The sequence below is a fragment of the Pristis pectinata genome, chromosome 28 (genome assembly GCF_009764475.1).
Source record: "Pristis pectinata isolate sPriPec2 chromosome 28, sPriPec2.1.pri, whole genome shotgun sequence".
NCBI lineage: Eukaryota > Metazoa > Chordata > Chondrichthyes > Rhinopristiformes > Pristidae > Pristis > Pristis pectinata.
The window spans coordinates 22,766,062-22,792,117 of NC_067432.1; positions in this window are offsets into that span (position 1 = coordinate 22,766,062).

Consider the following 26,056-nt stretch of genomic DNA (forward strand, 5'->3'; position numbering starts at 1 on the left):
AGGGTGAACATCTAGAGACTGTTGTGGACCTTATCGGTGCCAACAACCAAGGTCAGAAAAGGGATGAAGGCCTGCAAGCAAATTAGGAAAGAGTTTGAGAAGTAGCACCTCAAAGGTTATCTTCAGCTTAAGCCCGGTGTCATGTGCCCGTCAATGCAGAAATAGAAGGCCAGTGAAGGGCGGTACAGTGGTGCAGCAGTTAGTGCTGCTACCTCACAGCTCCAGCTACCCCAGGCTGATCCTGAACTCAGGTGTTGTACATTGTGGAGTTTGCACGTTCTCCCCATGACTGTGTGGGTTTCACCCAGATGCTTTGTTTTCCTCCCACATCCCAACGATGTGCTGTTTGGTCAAATGGCTGCTGTAAGTTACCCCCTAGTGTAGCTAAGAGGCAAGATAACCAAAGGGCAGTCGATGGGCGTGTGAGAGAGAATAAGTTGCATATAGCTACAGGGAAATAAGAAATGGGACTAATGGGATGACTCTGCTGGGAGACATCATGGATCTCCTTCTGTGCTGTAACAAGTAGTGCAGGATAGAGAGCTTTGTGGCAATCTCGTCGCCTGTAGAACAAAGGCAGGTGCATGGGAATGCTACCGATCCAAATTCAAGCCCAGGTAACCCACCACCTCGACCTGGAAACTCATCACCTTTCACTCAAGTGCGCAGCTCCTGGAACTCCTGGCACTGTGGAAATACATTCATGTGCAATGCAGGGGTCCAAGCAGGGACCTCACCACAGGCCCTCGAGGCAATTAGGAAGGACATTAAGTGCTGGCCCTGCAGATGATGCCCACATCTAGCGTATGAATAAACAAAGCAGTGTTTCAGCTTGACAGTTCACCCAAACGATCATGGCCTAGACATATCCTCACACAGCAACGGCCAGTTTGTTGTAGTAATGACTATGTATATTTCCTGATACTGGGACACTCATCATCTTTTTCCCAAAAGGAATCCTGAGAACCAGGCCCTAGGTGTCTTACTGGAACCTCACTGAGGGAAATTCCAATAACGATCGGAAATCACTATGCAGCTTAGGGGTTTGGGGAATTTTTTATAAGAAATATACACTGTAGACCAGCCCCTAGAAGCATAATGTGCTTGTAACTGCTCCCATTAACTTGTTTGGTCTCATCCTATCGGAGATATTGCCTTTGTTCTACCCACCCCTCTTCCATCTTCTTTGCTACTGAAAACTAATTTGTTATTCTCTCTTTCCCAATTCTGATGAAGGGTCCCGAACATGAAAGGTTAAATGCTCCTCTTTCCACAGATGCTGCTTGAATGGCTGAGTGTTTTCAGCGTTTTCTATTTTTATCTCGGGTTTTCCAGCATCTGCAGTTATTTCGATTTTCACCAGCACCTGGAACCTGCTCCTCCATTTCCTAAAACCAGGAGTGATCGTAAATTCAATTCTGCCTACCAGCTGGTACACAGCAGTGGGCACCTTCCTTCACGGATGCAGATCTTAACACCTGGTTGAAGAGACGGCAGAAAAGATATCCTGCATACTAAGGAACCCAAGTTATCATCAGGACTGGCTTGAAACACCAGTGGAAAGAACTGACCAGACATCTCAGGGGCAAAGCAATGCCTCTGTCCTACTGGCAAAAGAAGTTTGATGACATCACACGTTTAAAATTAATGGAACACCAAATCACATTCCCCACTTCTCCTTCAACACTCTAACATCTCACGCCTTCCGTATTTCCAGCTATTTGATGTATGGGGTCAGGAATAAAATACGAGCACAGTTCAAGCATCATTCCTTGACCTGAAACATTAACCCTATTTCTCTCTCCACAGAAGCTGCCTGACCTGCTGAGCATTCCCAGCGTTTTCTGGGTTTATATCAGATTTCCAGAGTCTGCTGTTTTTTTTGAGTTTGAGAATGCATGTTAAATAGTTCCACATCAATCAGATGGAACTGACTGAACCTAAAGGGAGAGTTAAAAGATCGTAGTAACCAGTCATGAGTTTGATTGGCTGCACACTATATTGTGTGGGAGTGTGAGGACGATGCAGAGAGAAAGTTAAACCACTTTTTGGAGAAGCTGTTTGCGAAGGTGGGGCCCAGTACAACTCAAAACAACAGACACCACCTCCAGGGCAAACAGATCCAATTCTCCTGAAGAGTGTCCGACGTGATGAAGCTGCTCTGAATTAACCTGCAAGTGAGGTAAATAACCCAACACTTGGATAAATGTGCATCAGCAGGCCAAGATCTTGTCCTTGTTCCAACTTTCCAGGAAAGTTGTCGAACCCAATGGTTCAGAATGATGCATGCAACATGAGGAGGTTGTTCCTGCTGAGGGAGCCATGGAGGAGGAATGACGACATGGAACGAATGAGAATAAGGAGCCATCCCGTAGGGAACTGCTTCAGTGCAACAGGACTTCGAGTTCTCAGAGTCAAGTTAGACTCAAATATGAGGTGGCTGGACAGGGATATTTTCTGTTTATATTTCAGATTCCAAGCATTTGCAGTTTTTTGGATTTGCATTTACTTTGACAGCAGAAAAAGAAAAACACTATTTTTTTAAATCGTAAGGAACTCATAAATGTGGGTTACAAAGGCATGCTAGTTTATAAAGTGCAGAAAGAAAACACACAGGAACAGGAAGCAATTTGGAAGGCCCTTATTGCAGTTTGGTCTCCATACTTACGGGAGAATATGTTTGCCGGGGATGGGGGTGGTGGTGGAGGGGGTCACTGCACGGTACATTCACTATATAGATTCCTGGCAAGAAAGATTACCATATGCAGAGTCAGTAAGTAAGAAGAGCTCATAACTCACGGGGGTCTAGCAGAATGAGAGGTGATCTCAGTGAGACACATGAGATTCTGAAAGTGATTGACAGGGTAAATGCTCAGAGGCTTTTTCCCTGACTGGAGAGCTCAGAACCCGGAGCCAGAGACGCAGGGTGAAGGACTGGCTCTTTAACACTGAGATGAGGAGAAATTTTTTTGCTTGGGAGATTACAAAATTTTTGAAATTCTCTGCACCACAGGTCTGCGGATGCTCATTCACTCAAGTCTGAGACTGATGGATCTTTGGACACAGAGGGAATCAGAGAATGGGAGCATCTGTTAGAGTACAGGATTGGGTACAGGATCAGCCAACATATGGCAGTGGAGGCTTGCGTGGCCAAATTAAGTCTCTCTCCAACCTCCCCTGTTCCAAAGGAAATAACCCCAGCTTTTCCAATCTTTCTCCATTGCTACAATTTTCCATTCCTGGAAAACTGCATGCTAGAGGAAAAATCAGAAAATGGCTGGAAAATGGTGCAGTGTGTGATAGGAGCGGTCACAGCAGAGCTTCTGAGGTCTGCAAAGAAAACTCTGTGTGTTGCCACTGTGGGCTCTGAAGGGGCTCTTGGGGGGGAGTGGGTGTCATGGCCCATGAGCAGTCTGCCCCCCCCAATAGAAAGGCCGACTCACACCACCAACCCCCTGACAGATGTGGACAGTGTGGACGGAAGCCGGGTGTCCCAGGCCCTGAGCTGCTTTCTGTTGCCCTCCCTGGCCACCCGCATCCTCTAAAGCAGTGGTTTTCAACCTTTTGCATGCTGCGGACCCCCAGAACATGTCCTTGTTAGATGGCAGACCCGCAAAGCCCACAAAATCAAACAATCGATAATTCATGCATACAACACTTAAATTACTGCACATAGGACCCTATTGAAATAGTAACTATTTCAATCACTGATAATTACCAGCGGTGTCTTTCAGTGTTCAGTTTAATGTAAAGGTTGTGCCTGTTTTGCACTGCAGAGTTTGTCCAAATGTGGTGGTATGTGCGACAAACATACGCCTATGTCATCCTCAATATTCTGTCTTGATCTGTATTTGGTTTTCATGGCAGTGACTGCAGAAAATGCTATTTCGTATAAGTAAGTGGTTGCAAATGGTAACAGAACATTGACGGCTTTGCCGGACAGCAGTGGATACTCCTGGGAACATGCTATCCAGAACGACAACGGTGACATTCGATTGAACTGCAAGCACAAAGTCCTGTCAGATGACAGTTCAGCCAATTCTTCTTGTTCACGTCCAGTTAAATCAGTAAGCAGCATTCAAACGGATTTGGAATCCAATCAAACATGCTTGTGTCATCGTCGCCGAAATACTCATGGAAATAATGTGACAGCTGTTGAATATGGTTCAAAACGGTGCTTGCAATGGCCTCTGTCTTAGTCTCATTCACTGTCAGAAAGTCAGCCAGCAACGGAAACATATCATAGACACCTTGCTCGCATCTTCCCTTCTAGATACGGAGTTTTTTCTGGAAGACATTGATTTTTTCATGCGTTTTCAGAACATTTGAGCCAGGTCCTTGCAATGATAGATTTAAGCTGTTCAAAATGTTGAAAATATCTGCAAGATAAGCTAATCTGGCAACCCACGTCTCATCTGTCAAGAACTGTGCCAGTGATCCATTATGTTCATTTAGGAAAATGAGCAGTTCATCTCGCAATTCATAAACACGCTGCACAATGCGGCCTCGTGACAGCCATCTGACTTCTGTATGTAGCAACAAATGTTTATGCTCGGCTTCCATTTCACGGCATATGTTTTCAAACAAATAATGATTGAGCGGCCTGGCTTTGATAAAGTTAATGATTTTAATGCAGTGGAAAACACATCTGCAAGATTTACATCCATATCCTTTGCAACCAAAGCCTCACGGTGAATCATGCAGTGGGTTGCTGCTACATGTGGAGCTACTTCTTTTACTCGTGCGACTAGACCCGACTTCTGTCCTGTCATTGCGGCAGCACCATCTGTGCATACTCCAATACACTGTGTCCACACCAATGCCGATTGTACAAAAAACGTGTCAGGCACACAGAAAAGTTCTTCACCGGTTGTACGCCCTGGGAGCTCCTTGCAAAACAAAAAGCCTTCCAAAGCCTCTGCTTCCCAGCAATACCGAACATAAACCAACAACTGCGCAGCACTGGCAACATCAGTACTTTCATCGAGCTAAATCGCAAATTTGACTTGCTGAAGACATGCTATCAGCTGGCTCTGTATATCTTTTGCCATATCGCCAATTCTTCTGCTTACTGTGTTATCAGACAGTGGAATGGCTTTCAGTTTTTTATTGGATTCTTTTCCCAGTACAACTTCGCACATATCTGCTGCTGCAGGCAGTATAAGCTCTTCTCCAATTGTGTGAGGCTTTCTGGAACGTGCTGTTCGTAATGCTACCAAATATGATGCGTGAAGAGCCTTCTCATTTACAGTGGCGCAAGCTGTCATTTTGCCTTTCTGCTTGAGGTACAGCTCCTTTTGCTGCTCAAAATATTCCTTCGGCTTACTGGCAGTATCTGGATGCACTGTTGTTAAATGGCACTTCAATTTCGCTGGTTTCATTGCATCGTTGGACAGTGTTTGCAAACACAGCGCAGAGAGATTGGTCCGCATTTGTCCCCACTGCATGAAGCCATATGAAATGTATTCTGGATCGTACTTGCGTTCTTTTCTCTTTCGGTCACCCTTATCCCCTTCGTCATCAGAATCTTCTGGTTTCTGGTCAGCTTCTGTTCAGAAATTCCTCCATACTCAGCAATACACGCTGGACAGTTTAATTACTATTACTGATAAACAAAATAATCAAAACTAATCTAAAATTTACACGCTTGCACACTTTTCGTTTAACAGTGACGTCACTGTGGCATAAATGCATGGTAAGTAAGCAATATTATTAAGGCACACCAACGACGTCACTCAGTCTCGCTAACACTACAGTGCACAACAGAATAGTAGTGAGTAGTGAACACTACTGACTACTCTGACTACACAAATCGAATATTAAGCGGCAGCTTACCAGAAGAGAACACTGTCTCAGTCTCTGTCACCTTTAACAGATAGAATAGATATGGCCGATTTTCTGAATAGTGGAAAACTGGAGCAAGCAAGTAAGCTATGTCTTTGTAACAGGTCACTTTTCCATTTTTTTTTGGCTTGCTCGCGGACCCCCTGGTAACCCGCCGCAGACCGCCAGGGGTCCGCGGACCACAGGTTGAAAACCTCTGTTCTAAAGAAACATCACCAACAATGTGTCATGGTCCAGCCACGTGAACGCTATGGCCAAAAATGCAGACCAATGCCTCTACTTCCTCAGAAGGCTAAGGAAATTCGGCATGACCCCCACCAACTTTTACAGTTGCACCATAGAAGGCATCCTGGCCAAATACCTCACAGCTTGGTATGGCAATTGCTTTTTCTAAGACCACAAGAAATTGCAGAGAGTCGTGAACACAGCCCAGTCCATCACACAAACCAGGTTCGCCTCCATTGACTCCATCTACACTTCCGCTGCCTTGAGAGCACATACCACCAGACTCAAGGGCAGCTTCTATCCCACTCTTATCAGACTCTTGAATGGACCTCTTATGCACTAAAGGATGGACTCTTGATCTCCCAATCTACCTCATCGTAGTCCTTGCACTTTATTTGTCTACCTGCACTGCACTTTCTCTGTAACTGTAACACTATATTCTGCATTCTGTTTTCCTTCTTGCTACCTCAATGTACTTATGTATGAAACAAAAGCTTTTCTCGGTACCTGTGACAGTAATAAACCAATTCCACTTCCAATCCTCTAGCACGTCAGAGGCACAACCACTCACCCGCCTAGTCGCAGTCAAGGAGGAGCTCTGTCAGGAAGTAGTAGGGATTGCAAAGGTCTGTGGAGGACACACTGAGAGAACACAGAGGGTGATTGGTCTATTCTTGAATGGTTATGGTCCTGATGGAAGGTTTGTTTGGTTCTGGGATTGTCCAGAAAAGATGAGGAGATGTCCAGCGACTGAGGGGAATTGTGTGTTGCAGATAAATGCTTTCACAAACCTGCACCCCATAACCGATGAGATCCTTCTTGTTGCATTGCATGAAGCACAAGTGTTGAGTCAGTGGTCACACGCTCTCCATTAGCCTTTCTGGTTCACAAAGAGCTTGGAGCACTGAATGGGTGCAGTCCGTCAGCCTCTGAACTAGCAGCAGGCCTGCAGACTAAGTAACTCAATCAGTGTATTGGTTATTGTCACATGCACCGAGATACAGTGAAAAGCGTTTGTTTTGCATGCCATCCAGACAGATGATGCCATACATAATTACATCGAGGTAATAAAAGGAAAACAGAATGCAGAATACAGTGTTACAGTCACAGAGAAAGTACAGTGCAGGTAGACAAATAAAGTGCAAGGGCCATGATGAGGTAGATTGGGAGATCAAGAGTTCAAGAGTTCATCTTTTAGTGTATGAGAGGTCCATTCAAGAGTTTGATAACAGCGGGATAGAAGCTATCCTTGAGTCTGGTGGTTCGTGTTCTCAGGCTTTTGTATCTTCTGCCTGATGGAAGAGGGGAGGAGAGAGAATGTCCGGGATGGGAGGGGTCTTTGATTATGTTGATTGCTTTCCCGTGGCAGCGGGAAATGTAGACAGAGTCAGTGGCGGGGAGGTTGGTTTGTGTGGTGGACTGGGCTGTGATTTTTTTTATTCCAAAATAAACTTTATTCATAATAAAAGACAAACTATATACAATTATAAAACAGTGCAAGCCTTTACATTCTTGTACAGATCATTCATTAGTGTTACCTTTTTATATAAAAAACAGCACCGATGCCACACATGCGGCTTCCTGGGGGCTACCCAGTCCCGTATTTACAATATTTAAGGGGCTTTCCTGCCTGACCCCACCCCTCCCTCTCCAGTGGCAGAAGAACCATAAACTGTAGTCCACCGAGCCTTTGCGTTGGCTGCACCCAGCTTCAGTGTGTCCCTCAGCATATACTCCTGCAGCTTGGAATGTGCCAGCCGGCAGCATTCCCCTGCGGACATCTCGCAGTGCTGGAAGACCAACAAGTTTTGGGCAGACCAAAGGGCGTGGATGACCTTCCAGCAGCAGTTGATGTCCATCTCTGTGTGTGTCCCCGGGAACAGCCCATAGATCAGAGAATGGACTGGGCTGTGATTTCTTGCGGTCATGGGCAGAGCAGTTGCCATACCAAGCTGTGACACTGTCTCTTCAAGGAGAAGCTATGAATTCCTCTCTCATTAAAGAGAGAACATCCCTGATGTCCCATACACAGTGGTGTGCTGCAAAATGCAACATCTGGCAGACATCAGTCGGCACCACCTGGAGTGATGCAGAAGTTGAGAGCTTCATTGTGTTCTGAGCTTCTCCCTTCACACAACACAGTCCATGCACAGACACATGGCTCTTGCCCTATCACAGAACATCTCAGCCTCCAGATGCAGTGTGGTCATAGGAGGCAGGTCCTATTGGTTAGAGTCCTTCTCCCACTCCTCTGCAAGGTTGGGCTGAGGGAAGCTGTCTTCTCTTTGGCCTCTCTCCCTCTCTCCAGAGACTAAAGCACCTTTTTTTTTGTTTAATCACAAGTCTTCACCTCTAAGACACTGTCAAATCTCCAAGGGCACTGCAGCTCCAGACTGTACTGTGGTGATCCCAGCCAACTCTGCTCCTGGGAACTCCCAGAAACATGCAGGGTCTGTGACTTGGTCATTTTCTGTTGGGCCTGATGAGTTATTCAACTGGCCGAGTCAGAATAGCACACAATCTAGAAGAACAAATAGGAAACCAGCTTCTTATTGCAGCATGGCTGAACTACTGAAAGGATTCCTCGGCTGTTTGTGCCTTGATCCAACTTGGACAGTTCTCATTCCATACTGTTCGAAACCACCAATTCCACATCAGGGACTGGGTGTCGATTTGTGAAAGCAATGATTTGCAAGATCAGCAACCAATTGGGAATACTTCTTCTGCTTTTGATTCCACAAGGCTTTGCTGTGTCCTGCAGTAAATAGGAGGGGCCAACGTTTCCAAGGAGTGGAGTGCAAGTGGCTGAAGCACATTTTTATGTACTGCAAGACTCCCGTAGAAAGCAGTTGCTCCCAGACTTAGTCATTCGACAGTATGTCTCTGAAGTAAGGGGGAAACATGGGTGAGCTTGTGATGTGGGAAATGGAGGAAGGAAGGGATATGCTGACACCTTCTGCAGCTTGTGGAATGAGGGAATGTGGAAGATGAGGAGAGGTTCAGGTTGCTTTGCTGAATCCGAAAAACCTCCCAATCTGATGCAACAAGGAAGCTCTCATTGTTTACAAGGTGTTGTTTTACTTTGTTTTTGTCAACAATTTAAGCATCTTTAAAACCTTCTTCAGCTCCGCTTGTGTTTTTTTATTACTTAAGGGAATATATATTTGCTGCAAATATGCATTACTTCTCTTCATTGTTTGGTATTCTTTGCTTTTAATCTTTCTTTCCAATTTACCCTGGCCAACTTCTCCCTCATACTACTTAACTTATTTTGTTGAGGTTTTAGACTTTGGTTTCCTATTTAGCTGGATCACTCTCAAACTTAATGTGACATTCTGTTACATTATGAGGATACATCCTCAGAGGTTCCGTGCCAATGTTATTAATTAACACTACCTCACGACCTAAAATTTGAGATCTAAAATGAACTTTTCTTTAGCTCATGTGCTCATTTTTTACAAACTATTTATTAAACCTGTGAACTTCTTTAGTTGGAGAAATTGGTTTGTCATTGAGTCATACAGCACAGAAATGGACCCTTTGGCACATCATCTTCATGATGACCATCTTCACTACATCAATCCAGTTTACCAGCTCTGTAACCCCCTATGCCTTGCTACCGCAAGTGCTCTTCCAGATACTTAAACGTGAGAGTGGCAAAACATAATTTCTTTAGAGTGCTATGTATTTACATGTACTTATATGTTGATCTGTAGTTTGTTGGGTTAGTGTGTTTTAAAATTCAGTTTTTCACTTTTTTAGTCAAAGGTGTATTGAAAGTGAATATCAAGAAAGTCCAAGAGATGCTCTCTTTGTGTACTTGACTTTGTGTACTCTTGGTTCGGGAGGGTTTAAACTAGTTTGCAAGGGGGATGGGAACCGCAGGGATAGGTCAGTGGAAGAAGTGCATGGAGTAAAGTCAGATCTAACATATAGAGAGGCTTTGAGGAAGGAGAAGCAGGGTATAGGGTATAAAAGTAGAAAGGTGGATGGGCGAAAGTGCATTTACTTAAATGCAAGAAGTATCAGGAATAAGAGTGATACATGGAACAATGATATTGTGGCTCTTGCAGAGACTTGGCTGTCACCAGGACAAGAATGGACATGAATGTTCCTGGATTTCAGTGTTTTCACTGAAGTTGCCTCACAGGTGGGTAGGGTAGTTAAAAAAGCTTATGGGATGTTAGCATTCATAAGTCGTGGGATTGAGTTTAAGAGCCGCGAGGTAATGATGCAGCTTTACGAAACTCTGGTTAGACCACACTTACAGTACTGTGTCCAGTTCTGGTCGCCTCATTATAGGAAGGATGTGGAAGCGTTGGAAAGGGTGCAGAGGAGATTTACCAGGATGCTGCCTGGATTGGAGTGTATGGATTATGAGGAGAGACTAAAGGAGCTAGGGCTTTACTCATTAGAGAGAAGGAAGATGAGGGGAGACATGATAGAGGTGTATGAAATATTAAGGGGAATGGATAAAGTAGACAGCCAGCGCCTCTTTCCCAGGGCACCAATTCTCAATACAGGAGGGCATGGCTTTAAAGTAATGAGTGGGAAGTTCAAGGGAGATATCAGAGGAAAGTCTTTTACCCAGAGAGTGGTTGGGGCATGGAATGCGCTGCCTGGGGTGGGTGGAGGCAGGTACATGGTCAAATTCAACAGATTGCTAGATAAGCATATGGAGGGATTTAAAATAGAGGGCTATGTGGGAGGAAGGGGTTAGATATTCTTAGGCGAGGTTTAAAGGTTTGGCACACATGGTGGGCGAAGGGCCTGTATTGTGCTGTACTGTTCTATGATTCTATGATCCTATGACTTGCTCAGGAGAAGTACACCAATTAGCCTCTCAAAACCATTTAATACAAGTCTGACCCATGGGCTCTGCTCACCTACCTTTTCCTTTGTCTTAAGGAGGGGGTAGATGGTCTGGTCAGTTGGATAGAAAAATGGTAAATGGAATTTAATCCAGAGGAGATGCTATAAAGCAGAATATACAATAAACAGGAAATATTGAAGAACGTGGAGGAACAGGGGAAACTTAGAGCAGTCACGCACTGATCCTTGAGGATGACGGGACAGGTCAATAAGATGAACGAAAAGGCAATCGGGATACTTTCCTTTATTAGCTGAGGCACAGGATCTAAGAGCAGAGAGATTATGCTAGATCTATAGAAACACTAGTTGGGGAACAGTAGTGTGTTGGGGAACGTTGGGGAACGCTGTGTTTATTTCTGGTCATTGCATTACAGCACAGGTGTGATTGTGCCAGGGATGGCGCAGAGGGGGGATTGGTGAGGATGTTGTCAGGACTGGAAAATTGTAGCTATAAGGAAAGATTGGATAACTACTGGTTTCCCCCCAGATGCTCCAGTTTCCTGCCACATCCCCAAGGCACGCTGGTAAGTTAATTGTCTGATCCAAATTACCCCAAGTGTAGGTGACTGACAGGACAGTCGGGGATGGGTGAGTTAATGGGCATGTGAGAGAGAATAGATTACAGGGAAATAAGGGGGGGAATATTCAATAGGATTTAATAATGCTGATGGGTTTGCTCTGTTCTGAGCTGGCATTGACTCGATGGACTGAATGGCTTCCTTCTGTGCTACTATGAACCAGGTACGTGTAGGGCAATGGTGAGCAGTAAGCTCCGTTCTACTCCTTCTGCGCAGAGTTTTCAGAATTTTGTTTTTATTTCCCTATAATTACTGCCAGGAATAAAGCAGAAAATATTCTGAAATAAGCAAAACAGGCTAGATTTACTTTATATTTGAGGTAAACAATTAATAACTACAATTATAGCTGAGTCCAGATATAGATCGAAGTCATCATTTGTGACCTTTACCTCTTGAACCTACCAGTGGGTGCACATAGTATTGGTATTGGTTTATTATTGTCACTTGTACTGAGGTACAGTGAAAAACTTGTCTTGCATACCGATCATACAGGTCAATTCATTACACAGTTGCAGTTACATTGAGTTAGTACAGAGTGCATTGATGTAGTACAGGTAAGAACAATAACAGTACAAAGTGTCACAGCTACAGAGAAAGTGCAGTGCAATAAGGTGCAAGGTCACAACAAGGCAGATCGTGAAGTCATAGTCCATCTCATTGTATAAGGGAACCGTTCAATAGAAGATGACACCTTCATGCAGGCAAACATGTTATACTGGAACTAAAGCAAAAAACACTGGAAACACTCAGCAGACCAGACAGCCTCTGTGGAGAAACAGAATTAACTTTCAGGTCAAGGGGTCTGAAATGTCTTTGACCTGAAAAGTTAAGTCTGTTTCTCTTTCCACAGATGTTGCCTGACCAGTGTTTCTGGCAATTTTTGTTTTTGTTTCAGATTTCCAGCATCTGCCTTTTTTTAAACTTTTAATGTGTTTTACCAATTGATTGCAGGGATTTGTTGGTAGTTAACCAGGTTCAGATAACTCAGTTCTAAAGGAAATGTAAAGCAGCACTGTATTTCAGTTGTGGATGATATCCTGAAGATTTTCAAGAGCCACACTGCAGTTACCCAATGCGGACTGTGCGTTATTGTCCTGTGGGCTTAGAGACCACCAAGTATGTGTAGGTTATCCTTGGGTTTTAGCCAGCTACAGTCCTGCAGTTCATCAGTGCTGGTAATCCCATCTGATTCAGGCCACCTTTTATGTTAAGGTTAGAATGACCATCAGGATTTGAGAGGTAAATAGCAGTTCTATTGGTTAGTCTTACTTATAATTGCACCAATAATCAACAGCAGATCACTTTGTCCTAGATATTCCATCACTGAGACGTCTGTGGAGATTGAAGAGATTCCAAACATCCACTATTAGGTTCAAGGAATCCCAAAGGGAAGCATTCTGTCCTTCCCTTCTCCAGAAGTTAATCAATAGCAAGTCACTAAGGGAGGCAGCTAACAAATACTAGGGACTTCTGCAAGGTATGTCCTGCATCTAAACCCAGCAAGCTTTGTTTTCACATTTAATCATTCAAGTGTTGCGGACTGGGCCTTAACCCTAATAACTCTTGAACTTAGTGACTCATTGGGCCACTTCGTAGGTCTGTTAGGAATCAACTAAATAGCTAAAGGTCTAGAATCACACATAGATGAGACCAGGTAAGGACATTAGTGAATCAGAAGGGTTTTTACAAAAGAGAGACACAAGAGACTGCAGATGCTGAAATCTGGAGCAACAATCTGCTGGAGGAACTCAGTAGGTTGAGAAGCATCTGTGGGGGGAAACGAATTGTCGATGTTTCGGATCAAAACCCTGCATTAGGACTGACCTAATTTTACAAAAGCTTCGGTTACTGTTACTGAAGCTAGGATTTTATTCAAGCTTTATTTATTTTTTTGAGTTATTTGGTGGGATTCAAACTCATGTCATCAGATCAATAGCCCTGGTCTCTGAATACAGTTCTTTTCACTGAGCAAAAAGCACCATAGCTTAAATCCTAATGTTCCCCAATGGTGCAATATATTTGGGCTTGGTGAAATGGGATATGTGTGCATATGCACCAATATACTCACTGAATGGACAAGCCTCCTACATGTGATACCATCTTTAAAGAAATATTATACTTGAATTTCACCTCAAGATCACAGGTTCGTCACTTCCTTCCATCCAGTCCATCTTCACAGTGTGTTGCTTCATGAAGGCTAATGGTATAGTCAAGGATGCCTCCACCCTGACCATTCCCTTTTCTCTCTTCTATCTTCTGAGAGAAGATACGGGAGCTTGAAAGCCCGGATGACCAGATTTAAGAACAGCTTCCTCCCCGCTGCTGTCAGACTTCTGAACCAATCACCTCTTTCACATCCCCTTCCCGGTGGTGCTGCCATGTTCTTGGACTCATAATTCTACCTCTCTTGGTTATTCCGTCATTGTAACTTTAGTATTTCTTTTTGCACTACTTCAGACTGCACTACAATCGTTGCACCATTCTGCTGTTTTGCGTTTGTCACTGTACTTATTGTTTTATTGTTACCATGTACACTGTGAGCTTCATACGAGCAAGGAATTTCATTGCGCCCTGGTGTACACGACAATAAACCTATCTGAATCTGAACTGCAATTTAAAATTTGCATCAATAATTATTTTACACAAACCAACAGCAATGGACAATTAATGAGTTAATTATCAATTGTAATACTTGGCATTAATCACCGCATTGTATGTTAAATTAAAGAATATGGGCAGGGATGATGTTTGCTGTGTTTTCCTGCCTGCTTCTCTCCATGGCCTGACTGTGGATGACTGACATGTTCTCATCTTGCCCTGAGGCAAGTGTAACCAGAGCTGGGCTTGGGATACTCGGGCAGAAAGGCTGTGATTCAGCAAGGTGAAATATTAGCCTTGCTCGGACAGCTCATATATTATTGATGGAACCGCTGAGTGCTGCCTTCAGCTGAGCTTCCTCGGAAATGATCACATTGCATACCTCCTAAAGCCTTGGTCAGGTGAGGAAAAGAACATCAGCAGCTTAAAGTCAAGGTCCAATTTTAGCTCTTTGTGGCATATTCAGACGTTGTGTTTGATTTTGATTCTCAAACAGAAGTACCTGTTTCTTTAATTACCGTAGTCTATCATCTGTCTGTCTTACGAGAGCATTGAATCAGCACCATGTAACGCTGTGCTGAATGCTGGCAGAATTATTTCGGGTCCAGCGAATGCCAGTGTCAAACAAAGGCTGCCTTTTTTGTCTGTTGCTCCCTTCCCTCTTAGGAGCTAACCTTTGACCCTAATCTCAGCCTGCTTGCCTCCTGGTTTAATTTTGGGGACTGTCTTCATCTCTGTTGCATTGTTATTGTTCTACAAATTATGAAATGAAGATGAGAATTGTACAGTTTAGTAGAGTTTTGATACTTTGTATTGGAAGATTAAACCTGATGCTTTGTTTTCTTAAGCTTTGTGTCTTCAGTTTCAATACCTCTTTCAATTATTTTCTCCTTTTCAGACTCAGTCTGCTGTAGCTTCTTCAGACAAAATGATAGAAATTCATCAACAAGACTCTGTTACACTTGCTTGTTCATATAAATCATGTAATAGAGCATGAAATCAATGGTGTGAATAAAGTACAGTGAGGGCTGGTGGATATCTGACACTAGGAGTGTGAACAAAGAACAGAGTTTACATACAGCACCAAACAATGTGCAAGAGGAACTCAGGGGGTCGAGCAGCATCTGTGGGAGGAAAGAAATAGTCGACGTTTCGGGTCGAAACCCTGCGTCAGGACTGAGAGTGGAGAGGGGAGGTGGCCGGTATAGAGGGGAGAAGGGGAGCAGTGAGACAGGAGTCTGAGGTGATTGGTGGACCGAGGAGGGGTGTAAGATGACAGGCAGGTAGTGCCAGGTAGGGAGGTGAGTGGGGGTGGAGTTGGGAAACAGTGGCAGAGAGAGAGAGAGAGAGAGAAGGGGAGTGTGCAGGTGGGAGACAGCTGCTGGAGGGAGATAAGCAGGAACAGAAGGGGTTACCAGTGCTGGATTCGGATAAATAAAGGAGGTGAGAATGGGAACCATTAGAGGAGAAGGGAGAGGTGAACGACAGTTGAACCATATGGGCGGTGGGGTGGGAGTGGGGAACCTGTGTGTGAAGTGCGTGGATGCAGCCAGGAGGGGGAAGGGGACAGAGATGGGTGAAGGGGCCTGGGAGGAGGGTCACAACGGGGACAAAAGAGGGGAGGACTGGAGGATCAGAAGGAGGGGGAGACGGGGTAAAAACAGTGGGGGGAGGAAAAAATGAGAAGCGGAGTGGTTTACCTAAGATTAGAAAACTCAATGTTCATCCCATTGGGTTGTAGACTACCCAGGTAAAATATAAGTTCTTGCTCCTCCAGTTTGCGTTGGGCTTCATCCTGGCAGTAGAGAAGGCCAAGGATGGACAGGTCAGTGTGGGAATGGGAAGGGGAGTCGAAATGGTCTGCATCCGGGAGACCAGGAGGGCCACTGCAGACAGAGTGTAGGCATTCTGCCAAACGGTCGCCCAGTCTGTGCTTGGTCTCGCCAATGCAGAGGAGGCCACATCGGGAGCACCAAGTGCAGTAGGCAAGGGTGGAGGAGATGCATCTGAACCTTTGCCTCACCTGGAAGGATTGTTCAAGCCCCTGGATGGTGGTGAGGGGAGTAAGGACAAGTGTTACATCTACTGCGAAGGCAGGGGAATATGTGAGGGCTCAGGGAAGGATGAGCGGACCAGGCAGTCACGGAGTGAGTGGTCCCTGTGAAAGGCAGAAAGGGATGGGGAGGAGAAGATGTGTCTGGTGGTGGGATCACATTGCAGCTGGCGGTAATGATGAAGGATGATACATAGAGCACCCCTCATTACCTTAGGGTATGTCAAAGCTCTTTACAGCCAATTAAGTATTTTTAAGATGAGTTAGAAACATGACAGTCAATTGCACAAAGCAAAACTCTACAGTGGATCCTAGAGGCTGGATCTCAGGTGGTGTATCCTGGAGCACGGATCTTGGGTGGTAGATCCCAGGTCACTACTGTCAAAGGCCTTTGTAACTATTTTAAATGTCTGGCAGACAGATGGTGGATCTCAATGACCTGGCCTCAGGTGTGGAGATAGGGGTTTTGGTCCCTGCAGATGTTCAGGGATAGGCCCCACACCTTGAGCTTTCCGCTCCCCCCCTCTGGCAGTGTTGGTCCTCTCCTGCTCCTGGTTCACTTGGGGCCCATCAAGAACACGATTAAGGCACTCACGTTCCTCTAGCTTTTACCCCCATGTGGGAAAGATGTCTGTTCTCCTGCACGTTTAGCAGGCAGAGTCCTACGAATTAATCTCCAACAAACTGGCCAGTGTTAAGGATTCCCATGGATAGTGTTCCAGCATGCTGTGTGGGCTTGATTTCCTGACTGGTAGTTGGATAAACGTGGCCCGGTCCAGAAAGATAATGGGTCAAATGAGTATTGTACAAGGATTGACCCCATTGCTCTGTACTCTGCACTCATCAGGTGGGCACACAGAGTCACAAGAGATTCTGCAGATGCTGGAATCTGGAGCAACAGGTAGCCCCTCACCCCTTCTCTTTCCCCTTCCCCCACCCTCATGACCTTCCCATCTGTTCCCCACCTTCTTCCCTTTTTTCCATGGTCCACTGCCCTCTCCTACCAGATTCCTTCTTCTTCAGCCCTTTGCCTCTTCTACCTATCACCTCTCAGCTTCACACATCTTCTCCCTCCCACACCCACCGACCTTCCCCCTCTCGCCCAGACTCACCTATCACCTGCCAGCCTGTGCCCCTCCCCCTCCCCCCACCTTCTTATTCTGGCTTCTGCCCTCTTCCATTCCAGTCCCGATGAAGGGTCTCGACCCGAAACGTCAACTGTTTATTTCCCTTCATAGATGCTGCCTGACCTGTTGGGCACACAGAGTTGTGAGCCGGGTCTGGTTGAATGTGAACCATGATGCTATCAGGGACCACTGAAGTTCAGCAAGTCCTCGACTTCCACATCTGGGCACTGCAGTGCGGGCAATGGAGACACATGGGATGTCAACTGCCAGTGCATGGGACCTCCTGCTCCGCCATGAACCCACCACTGAATCCGTTGGTTCTGAGCTGAGGGGACTGATGCACTTCATATCTGACCCCTCAGTTTAGGGGATTCTTCCTTTTTTTTAATCCCCAGTATTCTTTTAATGCATTCAATCTATTTTTCTACCTCTGAACATCATAGATCCTTAAACCAGTGAAAATACCTTTGTCAAAGGCCATCAGGATGGTGCTGATGGGCCTGAAGTTCCCACTCCATGATACCTGGTTGCCCTCCCAGCCACCGCTGCCTTGTGAAGTAGGGGCCTCGAGCATAACCCATCCCACAGACAGTGCAGCAGTTAAGCACAGCTGTGGGATTAGTATGGGGGCTGAGGGAAGGTGAGGGGTTGGATCAAACCTGATCATGATCACGAATCAATATTAAACACAAATAGGGATCTAAAGCACATTAAAAGCTAGCATAACATTAGTGAGTTTCTACATCAATACTTCCACTTGAGCTGAGAAGGCTGCAGAGTGTAAGAGATTTAGCACCATTTTATGCTCATAGGGTGGCACGGTAGTGTCGCAGTTAGCGTGACGCTATTACAGTGCCAGCAACCTGGGTTCAATTCCAGCCACTGCCTGTAAGGAGTTTATACATTCTCCCCATGTCTGCGTACGTTTCTTCCAGGTGCACTGGTTTCCTCCCACGTTGCAAAGACGTATGGGTTAAGGAGCTGTGGGCATGCTATGTTGGCACCGGAAGTGTGGCGACACTTGCGGGCTGCCCCCAGAACGTTCTACGCAAAGGTGCATTTCACTGTGTGTTTTGATGTACATGTGACTAATAAAGATATCTTATCTTATCTTATCATAGAATTGTAAGCTTCAAGCACTTTCAGATCATTGGGTACTTCAGGCCAAGGTGGAGGAGGTCCACATCGCAGACTTGTGAGTAGCTCAGAAATAGTCATATCCCATGACTCACCAGGTACATAGGGAGTGTGACAAGATGTACAAAATAACTGTTACTGGAGAGAGAGCATTATGCAAGGCAAGGTTACTTGGTGAGAAATAGAATGAGTTGTTGTCTCCCAAACCCAAGTCCATTACCACGTTTGAACCTCTCCAAACCAGGAGTCCATCACTGCCACACCACTCAAGTGACCCTTATCAAATGGCAAATGGCACTCAATGCAACTGTAACCTTGGTGAACTGCCCATCATCTGTTTTCATCTGTCTGCCATCATTAACGTGATTGCCTCTATCGATCCTCTCTGATCCTGTTGGGTAAGGTGAAGCTGCCCTTGATGAAAAATGCGATGATGCTGGAAGAACTCAGCAGGCCAGGCAGCATCCGTGGAGAAAAGCAGGTGGTCAATGTTTCGTATCAGGACCCTTCTTCAGTGGTTCTTCAGTGGTGAGGGTCTTTAATGATGGATGCCGCCTTCTTGAGGCACTGCCTCTTGAAGACCCTTTCCACCGATGACCCCTCAACGAAGACTGGTGTGTGTTCTCCTGACTTCTCCTTCCTGAAGTCCACAATCAATTCCTTGGTCTTAATGACATTGAGTGCGAGGTTGTTGTGACAACACTCAACCAGCCGATCTATCTCACTGCTGTACGCCACCTCATTGCCATCTGAAGTTCTGCTGACAACAGTGGTGTCATCGGTGAATTTATAGATGGCGTTTCAGCTGTACATAGTCACACAGTCATGAGTGTAGAGAGAGTAGAGCAGTGGGCTAAGCACATACTGTTAGAGCTGAGTCCAAAAGTACATTTTAAAGAAATTAAATAATAGATTTAAAGTCAAGGAAGATACTGGGAGAAACCAGGAGACCAGGCATAGACTGGGCACATGGGGAACAAAATCAAAAAACTGTTGACGCTGGATATGTGACATTTAAACAGAAACTACTGGACACCCTCAGTATCTGTGAAAAGAGAAATAGAATAAATGTTTCAATTTGACGGCCTTTCTCCAGAAGTTGGAGATGAATAGATCTAGACAAGGTAAGAGGCTAGAAGGAGGGATCCAGGTGGACTGGAAATTCTGGCGATTGGATAAAGGGTCCATAGCCTTGGGTGAAATTCAATGTCATGTTGGGCTTGGAATTCATTAACATGTGGACATAGGGGTTATGAAGCTGGACTCACCCTATCTCCTCTCTATCCCTTCCCCAACCTCTCTGAGGCTGCAGGTGGACTTTTCTAATCCACAGGTGGACTACGGTCTACAGGTGGACTCTTGGGGTGACTGATTTCTTCCTCTACTGTTGCAGTTAAGAATATGTGTCCCTGAAAAATTCCTAATAGTCCCAATCTGACAATAGGAAAGATATCATTAAGCTGGAAAGAGTGTAAGGAAGATTTACGAGAATGTTGCCAGGACTTGAGGGTCTGAGTGATTGGGAGAGGTTAGGCAGGCAAGGAGACTTGGAGTGTTGGACACTGAGGGGTGACCTTATAGAGGTGTATAAAATCATGAGGGGCATAGGTAAGGTGAATGCGCACAGTCTTTTTCCCAGGGAAAGGGAACCAAAACCTAGAGGACATAGGTTTAAGGTGAGAGGGGAAAGATTTAAAAGGGATCCAAAGGACAACTTCTTCACACAGAGGATGGTGCATATATGGAACGAGCTGCCAGAGAAAGCAGTTGAAGCGGGTACAATACGACATTTAAAAGACATTTGGATAGGTACATGGAGAGGAAAGGTTTCCAGGGATATGGGCCAAACACGGGCAAATGGGACTAGCTTAGGTGGGCACTTTGGACGGCATGGGCGAAGGGCCTGTTTCCGTGCTGTATTACTCTTTGACTTTATGGCATGACAGGAAAGATGCCAAGGCTGATGCTTCCCATGGCTGGAGTGTACAAAACCAGAGTTCAGAATCTCAAAGTAAGAGGTTGGCTATTCAGGACAGAGACGAACAGAAATCTCGATGCCCAGAGGTTTCTGAATCTTTGGAATTCTCCACCCAACAGGGCTATGGAAGCTCACAGATTTTTGAATAGAGGACACAGGGTGCCTATCAAACAGACTGGAAAGTGATGAGTTGATTAAGCATGATCAGTACCGTCACTGAATTCTTTCCCTTTAACACTGGTAAATGCAAACTGAACTCTGAAAAGACAGAACTCAAGAGACGTGCACAAAAGATGGAAGCATTGAGACAGAGAAGAATCCACCAGGTCAACCAAAAATTAAAAGCTAATTTATGTAACAAACATTTACAATAAAGGGGACCTGAAAGTGCAACTTCTTCACGCAGAAGGTGATGTGTATTTGGAGGAGGAAGTGGTTGAGGAAGGTATGATAACAACATTTAAAAGACACTTGGACAGGTCCATGGATAGGAAAGGCTCAGAGGGATAGGTGCCAAATGTGGGCAAATAGGACTAGCTTAGGTGGGCATCTTGGTTGGTCTGGACAAGTTGGGCCAATGGGCCTGTCTCCGTGCTATATTACTCTATGACTCTATAACCCATTGGGGGGGGGGGAGACTAGGTACCAGCTGTGCTAGTGCCAGCATGCGGAAAGAACTACGGGCAAACTCTGATAATCCGGCACCCTCAGGACATTGGTGGTGATGGACAGGAAGAACTTTGGGACTGTTGGATATTACTCCTATTAATGCACCAACACATATTTTTAATTCACATTTTTTTAAGATGTTACACAGTAGTATGATAATTTTTTCAGTGAATCTAAGTTTAAGGGGAGTGTGGGGAACAGGGCTCCTTTGTGTTAAAAGGAGCGCAGAAACCAGGGCCCTGGTGTGTTAAAGGGAATTGGGGACCCTGTGTGTTAAAGGGAGAGTGGGAACCCAGACCTAGTGTATTAAAAGGAGCCTAGTAATTGTGGTCCTGGTGTATCATAGAGAGACTGGGAACTGGGGTTCTAATGTGTTAAAAGAAGTGTGCTAACTGTTGTGTTAAAAGTGGCATGGGAACAGGGCCCCAGATGAGCTTAGGGGTGTGTTGGAATTGGGACCTCTGTGTGTTGAAGGTAGCTTAGTAACCAGGGCCCAGTGTGTTAAAGGGAGCACAGGAACTGGGGCCTTAAAGACAACATGGGAACCAGGGTCCCAGTGTGTGTAAAGGGAACACAGATACCAGCGCCCAGATCAGCCAGATGCTGAACCATTGAGATTTCTGAACAATTGGACAGCAGGTTACTGTAATTTTACATTTTCAATCAAGGGCGATGTTGTTGAAAGCCTGGAATCAGATGCCTCCTGAGGCAGTTCAATCCACAGCAAATCTAAGAGAAATGAAAATAAGATAATATAAAGTAGAAAGTTTATTGATAAGATCTTTTAAGAGTAGATGAGTCCACAGGAAGCTCAAAATTGATTCTATATTGTCCGTGTGAATCAACAAGGTCACATTGGGGCAGCTGTGTAAAGTAGTTACCACAAATGAGTGATGAAAGGCCATGGATCGGTGAATTTCGGAAGGCTTTGGTTTCACTGTCTAAACACAGTTTCAATTAAACAACAGTAACATCTTAACAGAAAGAATCTAATAAAATTTCAGAAGTAATTGAATCAATCCTAAAATGATTTTATGTAAACACTGCAGTGGTTTAATGGTCTTTACTGTTGATAGTTTATTTGATAGTTAATTTCTAATCATTTCAAATAAGTAACTGAGCAGTATTTTCATATCACTGTGTTTTTCAGGAAAATATTAATGCAAAATACTAAACAAAATGGACTTTGGTTTTAAACAGTCTAATCCGTCTAAAGGTTGGTTCACATCTTGTTCAAGTAATTGCCCAATACAAAATTCAGTAGCTTGGATGGTATATGGTACCAAATAAATTTCTGTTGGGTAGCTAGCAAGCTTTAACACTTGAATGCAAGCAAGTGATATTTTGGTTAGGATTTACAGATATCAGTGTATAATGGTGTCTTGACTCTTATTGTTCTCGTTCATTGGTTATGTTACAAGGGTCATTTATCTTGAAAGCAGAGTCAACGTACTCAATGGGTTTCTCTGCACTGCATAAACAGACCCCTTCAACAGCAGTACCCTTTGTAACTGTCTTTGTGTGGTAATAAACTATGTTACTGTATTATCTTAGTCAAACAAATCCCATTGAATAACACAAATTCTGTGTCATGATAAAATTATCCTTTAGTTCAAAGTACATTGAGATACGGTTTATGATATTACATCAGCTTGTTTTTTCTATATTGATAACATATATTACATTTGTTAATGCATAATTAAACTGGCAAATATGCATAGAATCCATCTGTTTATCTACTTATCTATCTATCTAAGTGTTTGAGTTAGATAAGTGAGTCGATTAACAGATAATTTAATGTAATTGCCAGTTTAATTGTACATCAGCAAACTCAGCTTGTATGTGGCTGGTTCTCTGGTTATTTGGAAGCTGTTGATAACGATGATATGATAATGAATCAGGATTCATTTTTCCTTCAGTTCTATCAGTATTTCATGCTTCTTACCCAATCGTTATATCAATCGCTATAATAATGAGGGGACTCCTGAATTGATAACCTTTTTTGTACTGGGAGGGTTGAGGGATAGGGGAGCAAGAACATGTCTCAGCACTGCTTTCACGTCCTATCCACTATCTCTGGTTTTACCCAGTATTCATAATGTGGAAGCAACAAAGCAGGCTCCTTCAGCTTTTGTGTCTGCACAAAACCACATGACTAAGCCTAACCTCTCCTCGTTAACAACCTACAAATCATCAATCAATTAATTAATCCAGATTTTAAAGTTTTGACCTCTGCTGCCTTCAGTGGTGAGGTCGCAGATGTATGTTGCAGATGTAAGAGGGTACCTTTACCCTCTTTCACCAGAAAAAGAAATTATTGGAAGGAACAAGCTTTGAGAACAACCCCCTCTTCAACAATGGGTACCCAGCACGTGAGTGCCTTAGGACTAGACGTAAACATTCACAGCCACGTTACATCGGAAGTGCTGGCTGGATGATCCACCTTGACTTCTTCTAGTGATCCTCACCCTCAGAGAAGCCAATCTCCAGCCAATTCAATTCACTCCATGGAATATCAAAAATGGCTGAGAACATTGGACTGTTTTGGCTGGGATCGGAAAACACACTAGCCATTGTAGTAAAGACCTACGTTCCAGAACTAGTTGCATCTTCAGCTAAACTGTTCCAGTACAGTCGTAACAATGGCATCTAACCAACAACATGCCCAGGTATGATCTGATTACAAGAAGCAGACAGATCTATCCAAGCTAATTACCACCCAATCAGTCCACTCTCAGTCAACAGCAAAGTGGCGGAGGGTGTCATCGACACTGTTCACGAATGCCCAGTTTCTGCTTCACCATTGATCAGGAACTCAACCCGACCACCCACACAAATACAGTCACACAACTACAGGTCGGAGGCAGGAAGTACTCGGCAAATGACTCATCTCCTCACACCTGAAAGCCTTTCCACCATCCATCAGACACAAGTCAGGAGCAGAATGGAATAATCTCTGCTTGTTTGGATGGGTGCAGTACCAACAACATTCATGAAGATCAACACCAACAATGGAAAAACAGTTCACTCTATCCCACCTTAAATATTTATTCCCTCCACCACTAGTACACAATTGCTGTAGTGTATAACACTAACAAAATGTAATCCAGTTACTCTCCCAGCTCCTCCAACAGCACCTCACCAACCTATGACCTCTACCACTAAGATGGATGATGGCTCCTCTCCAACTTGCAAACCACCTTGGCTTGGAAATAAATTGCTGTTCCTTCATCATCACTGGGTCTAAGTCCTGGAACTCCCTCCCCAATGGTGCAATACAAGTACTGTCACCCGATAAACTGCAGAAGATGGGTCACCATCATTCTCTTAAGGGCAAATGGGGATGGGCAATATTTTGGCACCCACATACAAAATGATGATCTTTTAAAAAAAATACAAAGGCAGTTTAATAAAATGATTTATTGACAATTGCCACTTGACTCTGTTTCATTTTGATTTTTTTTCCACTTTCCCGCAAACAAAAAGTATGCCTTAAAGAGTATTCATACAGTACCTACATTTTAAGTAGACTAAGATCTAGGAAAAAGATCTTGGCCATAGTGCTTGTGAAGGAAGTAGAAAGGGTGTAGCAGTTATCCTGCAGCTATCCAAAGCCCTGGTTGGATCATACCCAGAATGATATCTCTATTTCTGGCCACCAGACCCTCAGAGGTGTATGTTGACCTTGGAGTTCAACACATCGTAAGTTTGCCGGAATGTTAGAACATTGAGGGTTGAATTATGAGGAGAGAGTAAGCAATCTTGGATTGTATTCCATAGAAGTTGGAAAATTCAAGGGTGATTTTATTGAAATTTTCAAGTTATTAAAATTGGTAATTGGTAATTCATTTATTATTGCCATGTACCAAGATACAGTGAAAATCTTTGTTTTGCATGCCATCTATAGAGATCATTTCAAAACACTGAGGTTGTACAAAGGGAAAAGCAATAAGAGAATGTAAAATATACAGATACGGAGAAACTGCAAGTAAACAATAAAGTGCAAGGGCCACAGCAAGGTAGATTGTGAGATCAAGAATTCATCTATATCATACAAGAGCTCCATTCAGGAATCTTATAACAACGGGATACAAACTGTCTTTGAGCCTGGTGGTGTGTGTTTTTAAGCTTTTGTATCTTCTGCTTGATGGAAGGAGGAGAAGAGAGAATGACTAGGATGGGAAGGGCCTTTGATTATGTTGGCTGCTTTTCAAAGGCAGCGGGAAGTGTAGACAGAGTCAATGGAGGGGAGGCTGGTTTTCATGATGGACTGAGCTGTGTCCACAACTCTTTGCAATTTCTTGTAGTCTTGGGCAGAGCAGTTGCTGTGATCCATCTGTATAGGATATTTTCTATCATGCATCTATAAAAATTGGTGATGGTCAATGGGGGCATGCCAATTGAAAAGTAGATATAATGACACTCTTGCCACTGGTTGAGAAGCTAAGACTGTGGCACTGCCACAAAGTTGGAGCCAAATCTTTCTGAGTGAAGTTAGGAAACACTTCTATGTGCAAAGCGTGGTAGAGATTTGGTACTCTCTTCCCCATTGCAATTGATCTTCGATCAAATGCTAATTTCAGATCTGAAATTGATAGATTTCTATTAATCAGCAATGAGGGATTTGGGGAAAGAATGCAGAATAGATCAGCCACTGACAGAAGAGATTTAAGGTGCTAGGTTGGCGACTTCTGCTCCATGTTTCTCTATTATCCTGTTTAATGCATATGTAGCATTTATGCAAGCCAGCATTTGTTCTGGGACTCCATCCTTGGAAAGCACCTTGGATGATGGTCAGATTTAGTTTGGCAAAGACCAGTAGTTTCAAAAACACAATACTTTATACAGGCTATCCCTGGTTTATGAACACCCAACTTACAGAGACCCTGTATGTACAAATGAGCTCCCATGATATTATTAAATTGAAAAGTCTGACGTATGTACATATGTTCATTCCTATGAATGGCAGAACTAA